The following is a 15,342-nucleotide window of genomic DNA, read 5'->3' as shown; positions in this document are numbered from 1 at the left end:
GACACAACCATGTCTTTAGCATCTGTATCTCAAGAAACTTTACATCAGGGTTGCTGAAGTAGATCTAAGGTGTAGACATGGCAGCACATCTGTGATACAGCAATTTAGCCGTACTCAAATACAGTCACACCCCCTAGTTTAGGAAATAGTATTGTTGTAGTTCATGATCAGGGAAAGGAGGGTGTAACTGCTTGACATGCAGAAAAGTCAGGTGCAGTGCTGGAGCAACTCAGCCTTTGCCTAAATTTACCAGGCACGAGATTATTGCTACTTGTACAAATTAGGGAAAAGCCTTTAAAATAGATGAGCAAATTGACCTTGGTACAGAGGGCTATTTGAATAGAGGACAGTATAGTCAGAAGGACAGATACTGTTGTCTGCAGGTACGACCGGGAAATCTGAAATTTGGTTCATGCCTTGAAACAGGGTTAAGGACATTTTCTCAACGCATTAGGTGAACTTGGGAGATGGAGAAGAGGGACCAGCTACACAAACCAACAATAATGTAAGAATGAGCAATGAGGTTTTACTGACAGCATTTTAAAGAACTAATAGATGGAAACACAAAAGCAACAATCTCCAGACTAATAATCAGTTTTCATTTCTCGGATACTGGCAGTTCAATGTACTAGAGATAACAAGGTGTAGAGCTGGATGAGCACAGCAGGCCAAGCAGCATCACAGGAGCAGGAATGCTTGCTGTTTCAGGCCTAGACCCTTCGTCAGAAATGGGGGAGGGGAAAGGGGTTCTGAAATAAATAGGGAGAGAGGGGGAGGCTGATACAAGATGGATAAAGGAGAAGATAGGTGGAGAGGAGACAGACAGGTCAAGGAGGCAGGGGTGGAGTTAGTAAAGGTGAGTGTAGGTGAGGAGGTAGGGAGGAGATAGGTCAGTCCGGGGAGGATGGACAGATCAAGGGGATGGGATGAGGTTAGTGGGTAGGAGATGGGGGTGAGCCTTGAGGTTGGAGAAAGGACACATTAGGGAGGTGGCAACGAGCTGGGTTGGTTTTGGGATGCGGTAGAGGGAGCGGAGATTTTGAAGCTTGTGAAGTCCACATTGATACCATTGGGTTGCAGGATTCCCAAGTGGAATATGAGTTGCTGTGCCTGCAACCTTCGGGCGGCATTGTCATGGCACTGCAGGAGGTCCAGGATGGACATGTTGTTCACGGAATGGGAGGGGGAGTTGAAAAGGTTCACGACTGGGCCTGCAACTTCCCACAGGGAAAATTTATATGAAGATGCAAAACAAACAAAACGCGCTTTATCAACCTGTATCATTTGAATGAATAAAGAAAATTAGTACTGTGTTAGCAACGAATATTAAATAATGTCTATTTTCTATAACATCCAGTGACAATGAATACAGTCAAACTTCATCTATCTACCATGCTGCAGAATCATTATTCACGTGAGGCAGGATACTGCATATTGGAACCGATTTAAAATGGTATATTGCTTGTCTATATGGTTTGCAACGACATATTTTTATTTTTAAAAATACTTGATGCGATAATAGTAATCTTGGAAGCTCAGCTGTCCCGCGTGGCTCGCTGCACTGTGGGATTTGTAGTCTGGTCTGGTATACTGCTCAGTGTCCTGTTGCCGGCTCGTCGCATTTGGAACTCTATTTCCCACGTGTCCTTGCGGCGGTCAAGCCGCCTTTCCCGCGGAAAAGGCCCGTGCGCTAGCGCGTGCGGCCTCACTGCTCCAACAGTAGCAGCGCCTCCCTCGGCCCAGAGAGAGAACTGCGCTGCCTCACTCTTCATTCTCACCTAGTCGAACTGGTCCCTCACTCACTATTGTGGTATTAATTTTCACCTTAACTCCTACTGGTCCCACACAATCATAACTACTGTAGCATTAATACTCATTTTAACTTAGTCTAGGTCATTGCAATCATTAATAGTGTATGTACTAAAAAATCAAGATTTAAGATGTTCTAGCAGCAGTTAGTTTATCTTGCTCCTTCGCTATGGTCGTAAAAATAAAAAAAATCGCAGAATGTAAAATGCCAATTAAAGACAGGACTACCATCAAAGGACGTGCGATTCCGAGAAATTAAACGATAGTACCGTTGTATTTAATTTTTTTGAAGTCGATTGTTACATTTTAAAACTTTTCAAACACATACACTGTAAACGAGTAACAAATACGAATTCAAACAGTTCGTTTGCCAATTGGGAAAATACATTTTAACTTATTTATAGAAGTTTGCTCTATACTTTGTAAAGTTTTAAAAGTCGTTAAAAACGGCATATGGTTCCGATTACTGTTTCAGAAATTGCTATTTAGACAATAATAATGCTGCCATATAAAATATTCAATGTAATAATATAATATAAAATAATAGCTTGCAATTATAAAGTATCCAAGAATAAAATAACAAATAAATCAGAAGTTAACATCCATCAAAGCAAAACTTTCCAGACGTCTTAATGCAAGCGAGGCCATCGCTAAGCTTTTAGTTGAATTACATCAACATGCAAATTTAATATCTGCATTACTTTACAAATCATTAATAATTACTCGAGGTTTTATATAAATTCTTCCCAAGTGTAGTTTGAATAACTGTACCTGTAGAAAGTGTTTGAGTTAGACTGACGGCACAGAGCAATGCCACGTCTCAGAAGCTGCAAACTGCTGGAATGTGCTAAAGCGAAGCTGAAAGGGAGAGATCGGAACCTCAAAGGATCCAGGAATGAGTGTTGGATTATTAGCAACACAGCCTCTGCATGCAATTTCGCCAAGTATTATGATATTCAGCAAATAAAGGTGACACATCATTTCCCAGCCATTAGTGACATTAGTGTTGTAAATGCTTTGATTTATTTGACTTTGGACACCCCCGTTTTGAGACGGTACCATGTAATAGCGTGGGGCGTCAGAGAGCACAGCCAGAGCTGGGATGAGAGCGGAGCAGTGATCTCCATCCTCAGAGAGCGGGCGGGAGCCGAGTTGCTCACTACATGCAGTGGTCATAACTAGTCTAAACTCTTCAACAAGTTTCACCTCCGGGGAAATTTTGTTTGCATTGTTGACTGATAACTAGATGTGTTTGGGGAGTCGGAATATTTACTCGGTGAGTCAAGCATGTTCATTGAAGTACATGTCTCAATAACCAGACGCATTATTTTGCAGAATGTGCTCTGAGCTGCTTGTATTATGCGGGGAAGTTCTGCAACAATAACAGAATATAGAGTCTCCGCGCAAACGTGTGCATTCTGGTCACAGTCCCGAGCAAAGTGCATTCGGTGGTCAATTTCTTATTTATAGATAAAAATGCACAAAAATAGCATGCTTTCTGGACATTGCAGTTGTATTAAAAATTGGGTTAATTTAAGCAGTGCTATTTTCAATGAAAAGAAACGGCATGTAAGTATGGTTATCAACTATTTGGAATTGCTTGTACTAGAGTTGCGGTTTCAATTTAATGTGGAAATTGAGTGAATACAAAGGTAAGGTATTGTTTACTTTAAAAGATAGATGTACTGACTACATGACTAAAATGCAGAATTGGTTGCCTCTCCCGAGAATGAACAGTGCATTGTGCAATTACTGTGTCGAATAGTTTGTTGGTGGTTTGAGATCAAATTTTACAGAAATTCCCATCTAAAACGAAGATGCATCTTGTTACGTTCCAATATTTACATTTTCGCAGATTTGAGGAGGGTGGGGGTAGTTTAATACCTTCAACTCTTCTGTCTCAAATGTTCACATTTGTAAGCGACTTTTCATGAATGAAGTGAAAGATCCCCCGACGTTATGAAATTTGATCAAAGGAATCTGTTGCCACCGCACTTGTGCGTTCATTCTAATTTTGGATCTTGGCGATTGACTCTCAACAATGATTACTGTCATTAACAGTCACGATATTCAACGGACCTTCCATGGACTTGGGCTTTTCTGTGTTTGATAATTATTGCCCACGTTGTCAGTGAACACTTTTGAAGTAATTTGCCTTCATGTCAATAGTTCATTGAATGCAGATATGCGATAGAGAATAGAAAGTTGAACGCGATCGTTGTATTGAATGTGCAGTAATCCACATTTGACTCCTTACTGGAAACAGAAAATTGACATTTGACATAGTGACGGCTTGGGGGCGCCGTTAAACAGGTCCGGAAAGACCAGATAACAAGTTGGAGACACTTCAACAGTCAAAAAGCGAGACATTGACAGGATAACCCCCACTCACATTAATCCAATAAATAGTGATTTAAACTAATTTGCTTAAAGTGTGTGTATGATTCGTTTTGTACAGATTTTGATTATTTAATGGGGTTCAGATTTTTTGTTTAATTGATAAAGAAGTGGTAGAAGGTCTGAGGAAGGGTCCTCTGTATAAAAGAGCATGATAACTCAACGAGAAATTTTTGGAGTTATAACATGCAATTAAAAGCAAAACACTGTGGATGCTGGAAACCAGAAACAAATGCAAAACGTCTGGAGAAACTTAGCAGGTCTGACAGCATCTATGGGGAGAGAATCAGTTGATATTCAAGTCTGGTATGACCCATCTTCAGAACGCAGCGGGGAATATTGATTATGCTGTAACAATGTTGTCTGAAGTTGTATTTCATAGTATCAGTAGAAGAGGGTGTGATAGTTAAAAAGTAAGAGCAATTCTTAAGATATACTTGTGGACAATAATATGCAGTTTGATATGAATAATGAATTTGATCTTTCATGTCTTGCACTACTTAAACTATCTTTCAATGATTTGTTGCTATGTTACATTCCAGTACGCTGAGGTTTTCTATATGCATACCCTGACAGAACATATTTTCTGGAAATTATCAGCTTCTGAAGAAGCTTGCTCTCTGTTCTGGTAGTGATGTTTGTGGCTGAATGTTTTGTAGCATTAAGAATTAATTTTTGTGCTCAAACAGGGTGCAGTTTAGATCAGTCAGCAAGCTGTAATGTCCTGATTTAATTATTTTTACACATCTGCTTCAACAAAACAAAACAAATATTGCAGTACACCTCTGAATTCTTTACTGTCCATTTTTTGAAGATAAGTTGACAACAATTAAGTACAAAGTTTATTCACAAATCCAGTCAATTAATTCTCTCACTAAGTATCAGAATAACCAAATGATTTCCTACGTAAGATTTTAAAAATAATTTAATAATCTGTGGATAATGTGTACTACAGATGAAAAAGGAAGATAAACACAAAATATGAGGATGGTGAAAATCTGAAACAGCAACAAATGCTAGAAGTATAAAACAGATCAGGAAATATCTTTGGAGAGAGTAGCAGAGTTTACATTGCAGGTGAATTCATGAAACAGAAACTTCTACACTTGCTGCCTGATCAGCTGAGCATATTAAAACTTTCTGTTGATATGTATGTTTATTATGTAAATATTGCATGGTTAGATTTACAAGCAAACCTTTTGATAATTCCCTGAATTATATAAAATCAAATAACCTAATGCCATATAGAGTCATAGAGATTACAGCATGGAAACAGACCCTTTGGTCCAAATTGTCCATGCCGACTAGATCTCCTAGATAAATCTAGTCCCATTTGACAGCATTTGGCCCATATTCCTCTAAACCCTTCCTATTCATATACCCATCCAGACGCTTTTTAAATTTTGCAATTGTACCAGCCTCCACCACTTCCTCTGGCAGCTCATTTCATGCATGCACCACCCTCTGCATGAAAAGGTTACCCCTTTGAACCCTTTTAAATCTTTCCCCTCTCACCTTAAACCTATGCCCCCTAGTTTTGGAATCCCTCACCTTGGGGAAAAGACTTTGTTTGCTCTATCCATGCCCCTCATGATTTTATAAACCTCTATAAGGTCACCCCTCAGCTTTTGATGCTCCAGGGAATATAGCCCCAGCCTATTCTATCTGTCCCTATAGCTCAAACCCTTCAATGCTTGCAACATCCTTGTAAATCTTTTCTGAGCCCAGGGAGACCAGAGTTGCACACGGTATTCCAAAAATGGCCTAACCAATGTCTTGTAAAGCCGCAACATGACCTCCTAACTCGTATACTCAGTGCACTGACCAATAAAGACAAGTCTTCTTCATTATCCTATCTACCGGTGACGCCATTTTCAAGGAACTATGAACCTGTGCTCCAAGGTTGTTGTATTAAGAAACTTACGTTTGACAAATAATATGACTAAATATTTAACATACTTTAAAATGTTTTAAATAATGGTCGGAATAGTTATACTTTGCAATATTCCTCTGCTGTGATGCAATTGCTTGGAAAATATCTTTCTTCATTATTTTTTGACATTTTAAATGAAACAGTCAAATCTTTTTATAACTGTGAATTACAATGACATTTTCACGAATAGACAACAGAATTAACCCCTGATGCAGAGCTGAATACAGTTGATGGAGTCTAACAGTTTGGTGCATTAAAAAAAGCAGCACTGCAATCCAGCAGTTGCTGTATTTGATTTGTTGTTGGCCTTTTAATCTGCTGCATCTGCTTGTAAGTGGGGAATGAACTCTTAAACAAATTGTATTCAAGATCTATATGTAACATTATGGAAATTGAAACAAAACAAACAGTATTTTCAGAAATTAGATTAGAATTCAAAGATTTCTCTGTGGCATTTATTGGCCATTTTGGAGCACACTTCCTGGGTAAAACATGACAAAAATGTTGGAGATTTAGTTCTCCTGTCTTCTCACTATTGAGGTTAATAACATTTTCAGTTGTCTGGTATAAAATATTTAATAAAATAATACAATATGTTGACCTCTGGTTTTGTCAAATTGAGTTAACGAGATGGAGCTATTGAATTCTCTTGTCAGCAAGTTATTCTCTACTACCAATGTATTGCGACAACTTAAATGTCAAATTATGCAGAGCGTAAAGACTCAGTTAGTTTAAAGGTTATTACGGATGACTGAAAGCTCTTGTGCCTTTTTAAATATGCGCCAGAATTTTAGTGGATTTTCAGTGAGGGAAATTGGAGAGGGTAAAATAATTTTCTCAAGGCATGAGTCATTCCAGTCAGCTCATTCATCATTATCTTTCTCCTTTTGTAATTCACAGCATGAGTCGATCAATAGTTTGATAGACCAAGACGCCATTTGCAGGCACGAAGCAAAGATTTTAAATATCTTCAGAGTTTTTGTCCACTTCTTTTGTGATGGAGCAAGTTGTCGTCTGAAACAAATCTAAACTCTTCACCAGCTATCATTGGTATTCTTGCATTTTAGAGGAAGGACGCAATGTATTTAAATTGGCAAGAGTTTTCAGTTTTGTATCTTTAGGAGTGAGAAGACTAGCAGGGTTTTATGTTATTCTGTAAAGAAAACTATGAATAGGTGAGAATTACTTGTGTCTCCCATGTTTCAGATTAGACAATGTCAAACTTCAAAACCAGCTACGGATTTTCTCTCTGTCATGGATTGCTTGTCATGTCAATTAGCCCTAGACCAGGAAATACTATATCACCATAGACATTTCTCTTCTTTATAGTAAGAGAGCCAGTTGATTAGATAGTTTGAGCTACATCTCTCCACATCAATTGTGAGGGGTGCCCAGAAGACAGATGAGCATCCACATGACAGCATCGGTAAGAGTAACCCATACACAGACCTTGTGGAGATGAATTCTTCCTTCACATTGAGAATACCTTCCATCATGTTGTGTGGCACTATTACCATGCTAAATTGGATAGACACTGAACAGTGCTAACAATTCAAGACTTGGTTGCAGACGTTTTGTCACCCTGCTAGGTAACGTCGTCATTGTGCCTCCGGTGAAGCGTCGGTTGTCTGTGCCACCTGTGCTTTATATGCCTCAATTTGTTGGAGTGTTTGGTATCACTTCCAGTTCTGTTTCTCCGTTTTTGATACACTGGCTCTAATTCAATGTTGATGGAGTTCTGGTTAGAACACCAGGCCTCCAGGAATTGATAGGTGGTTTATCTTTTAAGCTTTGTGGTAGTACCTACTTTCTGAGGCATTCGTGCAGGAAGTTTAGTTGTTCATGGGTCACACTCAGCCAGATGGCATTTGTTTACTGTTTGAGGGTGTTGTGCCCATAGGTGTTTAAAGTTTTCGAGAAGATTTGTAGCTGAGGTTGTGGATGAGGTTGTAAATATGCTTGCAAAACCAAAATACTGTGTAAGGACTGTGAAAAACACTACATAGGCCAAACCAGAAGAAAATTGACTATGTGGGTACACAAATAGTAACTAGCCATCAAGAGACATGACCAATTCTCGTTTACCTCACAACACACAAACAAAGAGGGACACAAATTTGAGTGGGACAACATATCAACAATTGCAACAGCCAAACAGAGATACGCCAGGGAATTCCTGGAGCCCTGGCATTCTAACCAGAACTCCATCAACAAACACATTGAATTAGACCCTGTGTACAAACCACTGAGAAATAGAACCGGAAGTAATACTAACCACCCCAACAAACTGAAGCATTTTAAAAATAAGCAGGTCAGAACACTGACGCTTCACTGGAGGCGCTCTGACGATGTTACCTAGCAGGGTGACGAAAAGTTTGCAACCAAACACACTGGCTCGGCGAGCAATTCTACAACCTCATCCACAACCTGAGCTACAAATCTTCTCGAAAACTCTTTTGGATGTTGTATGTCTCAATAAGATCACCTCTCATTCGTCTAAACTCCAATGGATATAAGCCCGACCTGTTTCAGCTTGTTGAAGGAAACTCTGGAATATGTTCAATATTTATCATACCTTGGCAGCCTCTCTCAAGAAGCCGTCATTGAGGAGAAGATCCAACACTGGATCATCTGCACCAGCTCAGCCCTTTACAGACAACTACTTTGAGTTTTCAAGAACAAAGGCTACTGCAAGTGAACAAAAACCCTGGTGTACAAAACAGCGCGTTGTCACGCTCCTGCATTGCAGTGAAGCATGGAGTATGTATCAGTGAGTGAAAGAATGTACCAAGTGTGAAAGGCTATCTATACATTTGCTGAATTCAATGGGAAAACCATGGAACAAATGTGAGTGTCTTTCCTGAACTCAGCTCCACGAGCATTCAGGAAAATCCCCCGCTAAATGAGCTTTGATGGACAGGACGTGTTGCTGGATGGGTGAAACCTGTTTACCGTGCCAAGCCCTGTTTTCTCAATTCTCCAATGCCAATGTTTCAGGGGAGAACAAGGAAAACTCTTCCAAGACACTCTGAGCTGTTCCTTGAAGGACACGGTAATTGATAGTAATGACTGGGAGGAGCTTGCTATGAATTTTTCAGGATGACAACTTGTCCTTCAAATTGTATCAAGTTTTGATTCCCAAGAGTTTAATTAATGAAGCAAAGAAGCAGCAGAGAAGCCTAGAACAGCAACCAAATCCTGCACTTCAGATACTATTACAATGAGGATGTACTTTCCCATTTGGTCAAAGATCAGCCTATCTTGTCACATAACGACCCATGGCAGAAACTTGACACCTCAAGTAGGTGTCCCCATCAAATTGAGAGCCAGTTTATGGTGATAATCCCTTTGCATCTCGATAGTTCAAGAGCAGTTAATCAGTTCCTCATTTCTCAGCACTCCCCTGTGCTGAACTGTGATTCTTAACCAAAACAACTTCTCTTTGAACTCTCTTCGCTCCTTCTGGGTGTTGGAACTGTGGAACTTATTGCCTCAGAAGGTTGTGAGTGTCAATTATGGAGCGAGATAGCTTTTTGATAGGGAAGAAAATCAACACTTGACGGGGAAAAGAACGCAGAATGGAGTTGAGAAACGTGCCAGCCACGATTGAATTGTGAAACACACTTGATGGGCCAAATTACCTAATTTTGTTTCAATATTTTGTACTTATGGGTGAATTTTGGCTCCTTTTACAGGACCTGTGGAATATTTGTATTTACCCACTGATGCAGGATCTGTTCATCCTATCCCTCTGCTGCAATGAAGAGCCACCAGGCTCACAACATTAACTCTGCTTTATCTGACAGCTGCTTCCAGACCTGCTGAGGTTTACCAGCAATTTCTGTTCTTGTTTCTATTTCTCTATCATATTGACAACTCTGTGGATGCAACTTCTTACTTGGACCTTGCAAATTTTGATTTATCGCTGTTAAGAGTTCATTTGATGCCTGGTTTGTTCCATCACCATATTTCTGTCTCTCCCCACCCCGGCCCCGCAAATTTGAATGAAAACGGAAAGAAATGCATATGCTGTAAATCAGAAACAAAAACAGAAATTGCTGGAAAAGCTCAGCAGGTCTAGCAGCATCTCTGGAGAGAGATTGGAGTTAATGTTTCAGGTTGAGTGACCCTTCCTCCAAAGCATTTGCCTGCTGAAGGATCACTCAACCTGAAACGCTAACTCTAATTTCTCTCCACAGATGCTGCTAGACCTGCTGAGCATTCCCAGCAATTTTTGTTGCAGTCCCCAAATTTGAATTTTGCCACAAAATGAATGGTAGCTCATTGGTTAGCTACCACCATATTGTCTTTCTCATTGATTTCAGTGCTTGCCAATTCTTTGACTTCAAATGGTGCTTTGTGCTAATGTTTGGATATTTTGCACCTCTCTTCTCTGGATATTGATCGAAGCAACTTCAAAACATTTTCTTTTCAGCAAGGAGCTTGGGAGATGTGGGATGGATCTGTCACCATTTGTGGGAGAGGAGAGAAATTGTGAGGACTTGTGTTTGATCTGAACTGATCTCTAGAAGTGTGTTCTGCAAGGGGGGGCAGTTGTTCCTTTATTCTTTTTGGGAATGATGGGATGTACAGTGCAATTTTAAAATTGTTTGTTTTTGTTTCAAGATTCCTGTGTATTTCGTAAATCTCATTTTTGGCCTGCCTTACCTTTTTCTCTCACAAGATGATTTCTCATGCTTCCGAATTTTGTTTTTACACATTTTAGATGTACATTCTTTTCATTTTTTGCCTTTTCTATACTGCATTAAGGTGACTTTTTGACCATCCAACATTTATTGCTCTTCCATGAAGCTGTTGATGGACGCTCATCCTTTAACTTCTTTCTCCTTGTGATTGTTTCCCTGATTGCATTTCCCTACCTGACTTCCATTTCTTTTCCCCTTCCACGAAGGGTCTTGATTATTTTTCCGTGTTCATTATGAGCATGGATTTTATAAGTGAAGTGTTAACTGTTTCTTTCGCAGAGTTCAGATTTAATTGTTTCATATTCACAGCATTTGCACCTTTTCTGATATAAATAATGTGCAGAGAGAGAAGTCTTCAGTTCGCTTTCTGTTGCTGTACAGGATACGAAGTGTTAAAAGATATTTGATGCATCAGTAATTAAATGCACATTTTCCATTGGGCATTTAAAAATGTAATCAGAAAGAGAAAACAAAATGCACTAGAGCATTTAACAAGTGTTGGTTTTTTGACAGACAGCTCTTCAGTCCTTTACTTATCCATGCTAATTAATTTTGCAATTAAAACTTATAATTTACTTTCTAGTATCAGCAATCTGGTGATGATACTTTTCACTGTTTATAAACAGTACCTTTTGAACTCTTGACTAATGCTTATAGTATTCTTGTTTAAGAGAGACTGCAATATGAAATGCACGGCTGGTAATGTTTAAATAAATGCATAAATCACTGCCTCAAGATTTAGCTGACCTCGATAAACCACACAGACTTTGCTGCCATGAAAAAATTCAGTTTACCATTGACTCCCCAAATATAATCATAACAGAATTGTTACAAAATGAATAATAAATGAACTATTGTAACAAAAGTTCATCATGCCTTATCCTTTCAAATCAAGGATTGCCAGTTTTTTTAAGATCTTTCTAAGATGGTATTTTTAAGATGCAAGATGTTGTTGGGTTCTGGGAAGGAGATCATAGGAACTCACTGCACATACTAACCTAGTGGCTAGTGTGTACAATTATATGGTAAAGTTGACAAAGAAAATTTAAATGGGAAATGTGGATACATCATTGATCATGGTAGATATTGAAGAAGAATTCTGATGCCATTTAACATTAGTGAGCCAGAAATGCATGCTGTGTGCATGTTCTGGGATTCTGTTGCCATTATTTTCACAAGTACAACTGTAACTTGAGCAGTCTGAAAGTATGGTTTCAGGAGAAACTTGACTAAGGTGGTCAGCTCTACATGCTAAGTTGCCAAGTTGCTGACAGCTGGGTAACATGCAAATACACTGTTGTTTTAAAGAGTTTCCAACAGTGAACCATGGCGCATTCAAAAGCAACATTTTGGTCATTAAGGCACATCCAGCACATTAATATTGACAGATTTCTTTAATCTTTCCTCGTCTTTGAAGACTGCCTTTAACAAATAATACAGACATAGAAAGAGATTGATTGGTTGATCAGTTTTAATGATTTTTGCATGTGAGCTAGGACCGTGCTTTAAACTGAAACAATAATTTAAGGTGCATTAACTACTTAGTTAAATTGAATAAATATATACATAATGATTAGAGACCGTTGGAGACCAGCAAGACCCTGCACAAACACATCTACAGGTAGGGTATTCAATTTGAGGAATGTGGGTACAGAGTTGTGGACCTGGGATCTGAGCTGCTGATAAAATGGGACTTCAAGGACCAGGAAAGTTATCAAGAAACTTTGATTCAGATGTCCCGCCCCCCTCCCCACCCAACCCTCCTCTGTTCAGTTAATGGCGTGGGAGTGGATAGTAGTCTGACAAAGGGTACTGTGAGTTGGACATGTCACAGCATCCCAGTGCAGTGCGGAGGTACTATGCTCCTTGAGTTTGTTTAGCAGGTGCTAGGCTTTTGACACCTTTGCTAATGCGACCAAAGCCTACAGGATGGCAGGATGGACGCTGTGATGCAGTTGACCGTTCACATGGAGAAAGTGAAAAGGAACATGGCAATGATAGTGCAGTTAGGGAGATATCCAGGTCTGTCTGCAGCCATGAACAAGAGAATTGCAGGTTGTGTTGCATACCTGGAGCCTCGGTTCTCACAGTTCGAGAAGAACCCAGTTGTAGTGGTCCAACAACTTGATTAAAACTAAACATGAGATTCTGCTGAGCACACTTGAGGGGCTGGCTTAAAATGAATCACAGAGTCTCACAGGCGTTGATCTCAGGTTTGTCACCTGAACCTTGTGCAAATTAGCATAGGAAATAGAAGACTAAAGGAGTGTGATGGGGGAAGCAGGGGTACTGCTGTTGGGACACTGATGGCAGGAGTCGGGAAAGACAGGGCTTCACTATTGGCAAGAGCTTTGCTTAAAGCAGGCTGGAACCAATGTCCTAGTGGCATCATCATAAACCCAGTCAGGGTTAGGTAACACATGCTAACCTTGCCAGTGATGTCTATGATCTGTGAGACAATAAAGTTGAATGAATAGGATGGTAGACAGAGCTTTAAACTGATGCCTTGGGTTTGAAGGAGAGAGGGGTGGGTGTGTTTAGGAGGCACTTAAATTCAGCCAGGTTAAGCCAAAAGTCTGTGGACCAGAATGTCTGTTTCTGTAAAAATGAGGAGTGTGGGTCAGGGAGTGAATAATTGAGTCCCTGAGAGCTCATAAAGGCACTGCATCAAACCGTGCAAAGTTAAGTTTTAACACATAGAAATAAATTGAATTGTTCAGTTACTCCTTAAGGAGATGTGATTACAGATTGACCAAGTTAAGTAAACAAGTTTTCTAATTTTTCACTCGATTTTTGAGAAAGATGGACAAAGGAAAAATTTCCTTAGGATGAGGGTGAAAGAGAGAAAATGTCTGAGCTTGCAAAGTCATGATGCAGATTGAGATTGGATAGACCAAGGGCAGGAAACATCGGTGGGAGATGTTATTGGATATCCCACATCCCCAAACAGTGATTGTAGTGTTGAGGAAAATAGAGATAAATGTATCAAGGTTTGGAATCCCTACAGTGTGGAGCAGGCCATTCAGCCCACCAAGTTGACACTGACCCTCTGAAGAGCATCCCACCCAGACCCACTCTCCCCGCATTTCCCATGGCTAATCCACATAACCTGTACATTTTTGGACCGTGGGAACAAACCAGAGCACCCGGAGGAAACACATGCAGATTCAGGGAGAATGTGGCAGCTGCATACAGAATTGAACTCGGGTCCCTGATGCTATGAGAGTAGCAGGGCTAACCACTGAGGCACCATGCCACTCCTATGCACTAATCCTTGGGAATTTTATTGTTCAGTAAAATTAAGGCACATGTGATGTGGCATTGCGTTGGTAATATATTCACATAGATTGAGGATTCGTTAATGGACTAAAAGTGAATAAGGAAAGTTTTTGAGTTGACAGGCTGTAATTGGCAGGCTAGCACAAGATACGGAACTGGGGTCTTAGTTATTACCATTTTTGCTGATGATTGTAGATGACTTAGTGTGGTGCATTGTCAACAAATTTGGATATAAATTTAGATAGGTAAGTCAACTGTGAGGGGATATGAAGAGGACACAACAGCATATAGAAGCATTAACTGAGTGAATAATAACATGGACAGATGGAATATAATGTGGAGGCATGCGACCACATTCACTTAGGGGCAAAAAAATAGGAACAGTTGACTATTATCAAAATGATTAGAGAAACGTTATTCAAATATTCGTCGTCAGAGTGTCCTGCGTGTCCCTGTACGTGAATCACAAAATTACTGTACAATTACAGGAAGTGCCTCTTTGGTGGTGGCTCTTCCTTGATTTGAAAATGTGTCACCTCAGAGTCATAATCATAGAGTCATAGAGATGTACAGCACGGAAACAGACCTTTTGGTCCAACTCATCCATGCTGACCAGATATCCTGGATAAATCTAGTCCCATTTGGTCCATATCCCTTTAAACACTATTCATTTTAAATGTAATCATACCAGCCTCCACCACTTCCTGTTGGCTGCTCATTCCATACACGCGCCACCATCTGTGTGAAAAAGTTGCCCCTTAGGTTCCTTTTGTATCTTTCCCCCTCTCACCAGAAACCTACGCCCTCTAGTTTTGGAGTCCCCCACTCTGGGGAAAAGATGTTGCCATTTACCTGTCTATGATTTTATAAACCTCTAAAGATCACCTGTCAGCCTCTGATGCGCTAGGGAAAATAGCCGCAGTCTATTCAGCCTCTTCCTATGGCTCAAAGGCCACCAGCATCCCCATGCAATGTGCGTTAATGACTGCTGTCCAGTGACTCTGACCTCAATAATCATGAAGTGTTTCAAGAGACTGGTCAAGGCCCAAATCAGCTCCAGTCTCCCAGCCTGTCTCAGTGCCCTACCGATATAACAGATCCACAGCAGACACCATGTCCCTACCCCTGCTGTCATCCCTGGAACATATGGACAACAAAGACACCTACATCAGACTCCTGCTCATTGGCTACAGCTCCACCTTCAACACCATTATCCCC

The 15,342-nt window shown here is 40.1% G+C and overlaps 1 protein-coding gene across 3 annotated transcripts in view; it reads left to right on the top strand.

Moving 5' to 3' along the window:
• Positions 1–2,927: 2,927 nt before the first annotated feature.
• sema5a (sema domain, seven thrombospondin repeats (type 1 and type 1-like), transmembrane domain (TM) and short cytoplasmic domain, (semaphorin) 5A) overlaps positions 2,928–15,342 on the top strand; it is a 182,402-nt gene continuing 169,987 nt past the window's right edge. For all 3 annotated transcript variants that reach the window (XM_059655291.1, XM_059655297.1, XM_059655289.1), the window contains exon 1: positions 2,928–3,085. The gene's annotated coding sequence lies outside the window, so the exon portion shown is untranslated. The remainder of the gene's footprint in view (positions 3,086–15,342) is intronic.

Source organism: Stegostoma tigrinum, chromosome 2 (genome assembly GCF_030684315.1).
Source record: "Stegostoma tigrinum isolate sSteTig4 chromosome 2, sSteTig4.hap1, whole genome shotgun sequence".
In the NCBI taxonomy this organism is placed as follows: domain Eukaryota; kingdom Metazoa; phylum Chordata; class Chondrichthyes; order Orectolobiformes; family Stegostomatidae; genus Stegostoma; species Stegostoma tigrinum.
The sequence above is the reverse complement of the archived record's forward strand: the minus strand, read 5'-3'. Positions and strand labels throughout refer to the sequence as shown.